We start from the raw sequence: 8217 nt of genomic DNA on the forward strand, positions 1-8217 counted from the left end.
TAAAATAAAGTAAAAGCAAAACTTCAGCAAGAAAAAGAACACAGACGAAAGGAAGGATGCCGTTTATTTAGTTCAAATAACACAACCCAGGGTGCGTAACACCATGTTCACTTTTTTGTTTCATCAATGCATAATTGTGTCAGTGAGGAATGTTTGATCAAAAATTCATCTTTCTGACGCTCAGATCTTCATATTGAGGTTGTAGCTCGGGGTCTCAAAGATCGCTTCCCTTTGAAAAGTCGAGCATTTCTGGGTAAATTCAGCTCTGAGGATTACACATGGGTGCTTGGGGAATCTGACTTTTTTTGTCGACAATAACAGATCGTACACAAAGAGACGATACTATGCCCATATTTAATCCACCATGTTATGGGGTACAAGAGAAGTTTGAAAATATGAGAATCAAGAAGTTCTTTGAAACAAACACCTTTTTTTTTTTTTTGCATTTATACCCCAAAAAGTCACAATTTACCACAAGTCACCAAGATACAAGAATTAAAGTTATCAAACGTTTTTGATACTTAGTCACGACTGCACTTACGGGTTGTCTACAAGCGAAAAATGAGACACGCAGGTTGTCAACACATAATTTTAAGATTGTAGACCGCTAGGTAAGCCCTTATATCTATGCTTTAGATGACAGGTTGTGGCAAACACTTAAACAACAGGTGAGGGTAAGTAAGAGTGAAGTAGGTCAGGCACATAAAACTGATTTTTGCACGAGTAGCCTGTTAGTTCTGTTCAAGTGGTAAGTTATTGCTACTTGAGAAAAACTTGTGCACCCTTTGCTCAATCCTTGCATATATCCCGATAGTTAGAAATGAGAAAATCAGAGCGTAGTTTGTATGTGGGCGTCCTACGGGCACTTACGCACTGTGCAGGGGTTGGTGATCCGGCCCTGGGCCGTGTAAGTCTGTTGCTGCTGCCTGCCCCTCTTCTCCTCCTCCTCCTCCACAGGTGCAGGTGTTTGGAAATCAAAGTACACGGATTAAAGATCTGTCATAGAGGTGCTTGAAAGAGACTTCTTTTGTGGCTTTCTTGCAAGATTTGTCCTCCCTGGTCCATGGCATTAGTCTGCCTTACGCACATTAAAGTACTTCTAGTGCTAACACCAGTTTTGTCTCCCCTTTTATTTGTTAGGGCTCAGAGCCAGTCGTAACAAACTGGGGGCTCGTCCGGGATTTGAACCGTGGACCTCTCGCACCCCAACTGAGAAGCATACCTCTAGACACAACCAGTCGTAACAATCCGTAAGGAGACAGAGTCTGCACCTAACTAACAACTAGAGCAGGGGTGCCCAAATCAAGGCCTTGAGGGTCGGCCTCCTGCTGGTTTTCCAAAAGCCCTGCCTTTTCTCCTGCTGATTACCTGGATCAGGTGTGTTTGGCCAATAAGGAGCATCAATGGCAGTTTGTTTGGCAGACATGTAGGACACCGGGCATCGAGGCCTGGATTTGGGTACCCCTGAACTAGAGTGTGACATAAGGACACCCTATATCAGCATCCCCTGTGCATCTTAAGTATGTGTGACTTGCATTATCCTTACAAATCCTTCACTATACATTTACCATACGAACAACAATTCTACATTCCATTTCTATGACGTCCCTTAAGAAGCGTGCGTGTCTGCAACTCTCCATGGACCCAGACAACCCAAAAACCTGCAGCATCCGTACGGACATAACTGGTTCTTACAATGGAATCCAAGTGCCCAAACAGATTAGCCAACCTTCTCCATATGTGATGGGGATAATTGAACTGGTAAACAAACACAATGAGTGAGAAACCTCTGTGAGTCCATCTGGTAATCAACAGAACCAAATCTATATTCACAATACACCCTCCACGATTAGGACTGGCTACCCAAGCGAAAACACCACAAATGGGCAACGACAAGGCGGGGAGAGAAAGGGTAATAGTAACTGCCATGACTTGTTTTGTTTCATAAAGACTCTCCTCACAAATGAGATGGCTTATCCTTCCTGGAATACAACAACCCTAAATAGCTGCATTTTTCCAGGCTGTTGACAAAGAGCATCTCTGTGGACCAGTCCCTTCCTTGTCGACCGTGTGCATGGATGTGTGTGCGTTGCTCAAGGTGTGCAAGTGAGCTCTTTTGCGTGTGCACAGAGGGCCAGATGCTTGTGTATTTGATTGGGTGTGTGCATGTTTTTTTTTTTTCCCCTCTGATGCTTTGTTTCAGTCTTGGGAGGAAAGAAGGAGTTCACATGGGAACAACTTGTATCGTTAATGTAGTCAAGAGGATCCAGCAGAAGTTAGAGCGACAATCTTTCCTGACTGCTAGTGATGCAGAAGAACTGCAGAGAGACGTTTTAAATTTTTTAGCAGGAAATGACATCAATCCAAACAGATTTTTTTCTCTTGAATGCCCATCTGAGTAGAAAAAAAAGAAAAAGCTGGATCACTTTTATCCATTAACGCTGTCACACCTGAGCTGTGTAAGGAAGCGCACGGGTTCACGCTCTTGAACACAGAACTGCCTCAGTGGAAACGCTAAAGGTTAAGTGCCCAGAGGTTGTAGTCCTGATGGTATTTCTTGAGGGGTTTTACAAGCCAAGATTTTAACAGCTGAAATACTACAGAGAATTTCAACCATGACCTATCAGTCACGAGATCATTTCCTCTGTACCTTTGTGCTGCTGCAACAATCCTGTTTGGAGATGCAGAAACAAGGCTCATCCTATCAAGCCAATTTGTACAAATACATTTGGAAGGAAATGGTGCCCAGTTGTTCATCCAAATCCGAAAAAAATTGCTTGGATTACAAGACAAAATGCTGTGCAGTGTTCTTTGCATTTAAGGTGGTAAAAAGTTAGTAGGGTTCTGGTTTAACCCTTTAAAGATGCGTTCACACCCCCTCGCCAACACACGTTCAAGTGGCCACTTCTGATGAAAAGTCTATGTGAATGCGGTCAAAACTCTCACATTCATGCCAAGCTAGCAATTTTCTACAACCATTTTTGGGTTCTAAGTACAAAAGGCGTGGTCACTGCACGCGCGTTGGCAATTTAACCAGGTCAAACTTTGACCAATCAGAGACTCGAATTTGGTAGTGATGTATGGATGGCATACTTTTTAATTCATGGAATTCCATGTAAGTGGAATTAATAAGTGTGGTTTGTGTCCATGAGTAATCATATGACACCAAGTCTTTCACATATCAGAATAGAGCTGTGAAAAAAAAACTGGAGCAAGATTCATCAGATTTGAACCGATTCAACCTTTCTCATCAAGCTTTTTCCAGCTGTAAGTGATAGACATGTGGTTGCAAAAAGTAGAAAAGGATAATAAGTCACTCCCTGCTTGTCCAACATGAACACCATATGCAAAATGCGCATTCAAGAACCCACATTTGGCTCCAGTCGGACTATGCATCAGATGTCAGACTGGAGCTTTAGTGCCAGTGTTAAAAATCTTTTGACTACCTTAAAGGGTAACCAAACAGGACAGTTGGAGGTTGACTCCACCCACGACCGAAATTTGAAAATCCAGTCAGAGGGGTGGGACTGAAGAACAGGACTGTTATCATTACTGGAGCTGGAGATCATGAAGTGGAACTTCTGAAATGATGTGGGACTTAAATGACCAATCACAAAATTCAGATGTAATACCTCGTTTCAACCTGTAGGGGGCAGCTCACAGACGGTTATAGACCTTTTTTTAGTATTTAGTTCATTTCAAACTGGGAAAAAGAAATGTCAAGGACCCAGAGTCAGCACTTTTAAAGCCCTATTTATAGATGTAAACAGCCAAAAAAAAGTTTATTTAGGGTAACCGTTTATGGAGTTAACACAATTCCAGTGGATTCTGTTGCAGAGAAAAATGAAAGCTGCTTTTCTTATTTCAGAATCTGGTGATTAAGGTTGATGTTCAAAGAGTTATGTATGTCAAAGAGCGTGTGTTATTAAGATGTCACAGCCGATTCTCTGGTTTTAAAGGTTTTTAAATGTTACATTGTGAATTAAAAAATAAAAGTAATTTTTTTTATGTTTTTTTTTTTTAACTACTTCATGTTACCTAACCTGTTGCTTTGTCTTCCAGTATCAATATTTGCCTTGCAGTATCAAAAGAAAAACGTACAACATCTACAAAAAAAGAGTTGTCACTGTTTGGTAAGCACAAGAGACGCTCCACTTTCGCAATTTGTCAAGTATAGCTCAAAAATATTGACAAAAATCAATTTTCTGTGTCCTCCTCCATTACAGCTTCTGTCAGATCTAGTATTTCAGTGACATCTGCATCTTAGCCAGCACGGGGTACGTGTGCTCACTTGTGTGTGTGTGCATAAAATACACACAAAAAAGCTGAGCCTAATTGCACAAGTCCATCTGCTGACTCCAGAACAGGCTTCCAACTCACAGACACAAACAACACAGACAAAAAAGAAAAAATATGCAAGTACAGGCAACACACATGCCACAAGTTTCTGCCTCAGAGCCGTCAACTTAGACCCCGCACAATCTGCACCCTTTCTTTGGCAGCTGTGTGGATGGCGTTGACTGGCATGGTTTACAATATGGGCTCTATTGTTTCAGGACAAAGGCTTCTCAGCTCAAAGCAAAGGTCAGGCGGTAAAACAATAAACCAGCATTCATGGGCAGGGGGGGGGGTGCCAGGGGGGCTGTGCCCTTGTTATGCGCATGTTGACTATATTTAGAGCATTTGAAACAAAAAAGGGGAAACCCTTTCGCTTCTAAATTTCTAAATTAAATCTATTTATTAAAACAAAAATAATCTAAGCAAGGCGTAGTTCACCGAGTGGCCACCGAGGCTGTAACTCTGGAAAACATTGATTGTATGTGAGAACTGGATCGAGCCAACCAAATTAAGTCAATTAGGTCGCCATTTTTTTAGGATACGGACGCCACAGTGTTGGAGCCAGACGTCATCAGTAGGCAGTAATTGGTTAATGATTTTATGGCAACCCCTTTTGCCAATCAGGAGTGATTTCTTTGGAAGGCCACACCCCTATCACATACTTTTATTCAGGTACCTAATTGGCCAGCTTATGGGGACCAGCAGGTACTTCCTGGTTGGAACGCAAGAAAGGAGAGTTGCTCAGTCCAATTCTCATATGCAGTCAATGTTAGAATCTCCATTTGTTTCACTTATAAAATTAAACTTTATGTATAAAGCCTTTTTCAAAAAGAAAGACATTCACAAAAAGAAGAAAATAGAATAATGACACTTTTAAAACTCGTAATACACTTTTATTTTCCTGTTTTTTTTATTTATTTATTTTTTAAGTATTGACAGGCATATTAAAACCTACTCCTGTAACGGCTGTCCATCTTTTTTACAATTAGTACAAAAGCCCACAATTTCCTGCACAGCCCTGTGACGACCAATCAGACCAATCAATTCGAAGCTTAGAAAGACGTTAAACTTTCCGTGATTTGTCGGTCAGGAGGGGCCCAAGGGGCGCACCATGTGAGCATGCTGCGGGTAATACTAATTCTGTGGGAGCAGACAATCAAATTATGGAGATGTGTTTTTCTAACAAGTAGGGAAACAAAACTGCAATCTCCATTATGTAAATCACAACAGTTCCACTGTTTGGATATGGATATTGTTTGGCAGGAGCTGTGGATAAATTTAGAGAAAGTTACCTGAAAATGTTGTGTCAGCAGTCACGGGTGCAGCAGACACAGATGTGAATGTCTGTGTAGCATTTATATAAGTGAGGCTATATGTAGAATTGCAGATCTACTTATTCTTTGCTCGACAGTCTTTTCAGTATTTTATTGTAACAAAAAATATATTTTGGAGAAAATGTGTATTTTCTGCTTATTGGACTGTGCAAACGCATGACTTTAGTAGATGCAGTCATCGTGAAAACAAATACATTTATTGTCTGCCCTTCCATTAGTGTGCTTAGTGAAGGCTGTGCATTCGGTCATGTGAGGCAGGAAATACCTGTTTCATCCAGAGGGAAAAACACATCCCCCAATCGAAGAATGACATGTCCTTTTTTTGGTCATTTTGTTGTTCTTTCTTTTTGCTCAGAAAAAAACGACAAAAAGTATCGCGATACACTTGTCATGACATGATCACAGTATATCACAACACAGTACCAGACAATATTTCTCTATTTTTTAATTATGAGTTAAAAATTATCGGAATACTAATATTTTTTTTGCAAAAGTAAAATTGTAAAATACATTTTATTTAATGATCGTAACAACCAATTTTTTTTAAAAGTTCTGTAATTTGTTACATTTAAAATGATTAATTTTCATTAAATTAAAATTTTGAGTTGATGATTTACTCAGCTTAAAATTTATTTTAATACAAACTAATTGTATAAATGTAACAAATGACAGAGCTTTTGTTAAATTATACAATCTTTCACTTTTTACAGTGTAACCAATGCAACTGTATCTCATTAACAAGTTGCTTTTCTTTGATAATTTAGGAAAAATTTAAGTAGAAACCAAAAGTAAAACTGAACTACATGTTTGCTTATAAATAAATTAAATATCCCCTTGGCAGTATTTTAAATTGATACAAGTATCGCCAAATAAAGTATCGCAATATTTCACTGAATCAATATTTTCCTACACCCCCTACTCTGTACCATTTCTCAACCTTCATAAATGTCCAATAATTCCCATTTTTATGCACATATCTCTAACCTATAGGTTTATTTTTTTATTTAAGTGGTGGGCAATTGAAGCAAAAAATAAATAAATAGAGGAAACAACCAAACTGCAAAGGAAAATGCTAAATCAAACAAGAGAAATCAAAAGAGCAGCGGTGTTCACATCACTCTCAGAAAGTGGAATCAATAAGGAATAGGATTGCAGATGAAAACGTGACCTCTGGGTTTTTATACTGAAAAGGATGCAATATATTGCTCTTCTTAGAGAAAAACGGATGTCAAGCAGCATACTTCGGCACGCACGTCAATATCCAACAGCTGCAGACCCCCCTCCCCCCCTCCCCTGCCAATAAATTGAACGTGCAATTCATCAGCCAACTCTAGGAGACAGTATTTCTAATTAAAAGGGAGCTTGTAAATTTGACATTTTATAGGGCCTGCTCAGCTTGTAAATACACTGTAAATAAGTTGTAGTGAGTGGCTTCATGGGCAGATGAAGGTCTGGCGGTTGAAGTGCGTGCCGAGTGCCTCCAGCGACGGAGTCAACCTCTCCTGCTTTGCTTGTTGGCGCGCCGGGCGAAGGCAAGAGGGCGCGCCACGTTCCCCTCCGTATTTTATTTTGGAGCTCGTCGAAAAATCCGATTGGATTAGCACTTTCAGAGGACACATTTGTCGGGCCAATTAGAGCACTTCCTGGCACAGATGGAACCCGAAGATCTCTGGGGAGAGCGCTAGGTCACATTTGGCTTCTAAAAAAGCATAATGCATACTGTAGAGTCTGCAAAAACAGCACACCAGGTGTGTGTATTTGTGCGGCTAGCCCCTCAGGCTTTCACACGCCTGCTGTAAATAAGAATACTTTTTTAACCACAACATAGATGGAAATTACCATATAGTCACATTAAGAGTTTAGGACCCCAAACAACAAATTTTCATCCTTACCTGTTTTTGTGCACGTTTTCACTATCAAAGGGTAAATCAGTGGTGAAGATTCACATCTCAGTGGTGCGTCCCAGACCTGGAAAGATGAGAAGAAAAAGGAGGAGGAGGGGCTTATTAAAGCTCGCTGAACTTGTCACTTTTTCCACAATGGAGACAGATAGCTGTGATATGTGCTGAATACGGGGTGCCATGTGAATAATGGCCTCCTCCAGACCGCGTGAATAGCCATAAGCCACTTCAACACCAAAACCAGACAGCTCATAAGCCCCTTTGGCTTATGATTGCTTGTTTAGTGTTTACGTGTCAGTGCTCTTGTGTGCGAGCACAACACACGTGTCCGTGCCGCCTCATAATGACCTCTTAAGTGCCAGGATATCAAAGTCTATAATAGCCTTACTCTGTGTTTGCTGGCAGTTTATAGCAAAAAAAAAGAATCAAAAGCTTTACTCTTATGCCATGATAACTGGCTCATATGGGGGAACATTTAACTGTCAAATGCCAGAGACAAGGAAAATTGTCAACTCACTTTCTATTTTGTAGTGAGGCAGTGATTCATCTTTGAGAGGTCTCATCTTTTGTTGTTTGTGTCAACTTTTTCTTCTGCTTTTTCCTTCAACGTTTTCCGTCTGTGTATTTTTCTTGTCCAGCTAACT

At 40.4% G+C, this 8217-nt stretch overlaps 1 protein-coding gene across 1 annotated transcript in view; it reads right to left on the minus strand.

Annotated features, from left to right (window-relative positions):
- Positions 1-8217, minus strand: part of adgrl3.1 (adhesion G protein-coupled receptor L3.1) — a gene marked incomplete in the record, with an annotated part of 186114 nt that overhangs the window by 161873 nt on the left and 16024 nt on the right. The window contains 1 exon segment of the mRNA XM_024290283.2: positions 7565-7640.

Source organism: Oryzias melastigma, linkage group LG1 (assembly GCF_002922805.2).
Source record: "Oryzias melastigma strain HK-1 linkage group LG1, ASM292280v2, whole genome shotgun sequence".
Taxonomy (NCBI): domain Eukaryota; kingdom Metazoa; phylum Chordata; class Actinopteri; order Beloniformes; family Adrianichthyidae; genus Oryzias; species Oryzias melastigma.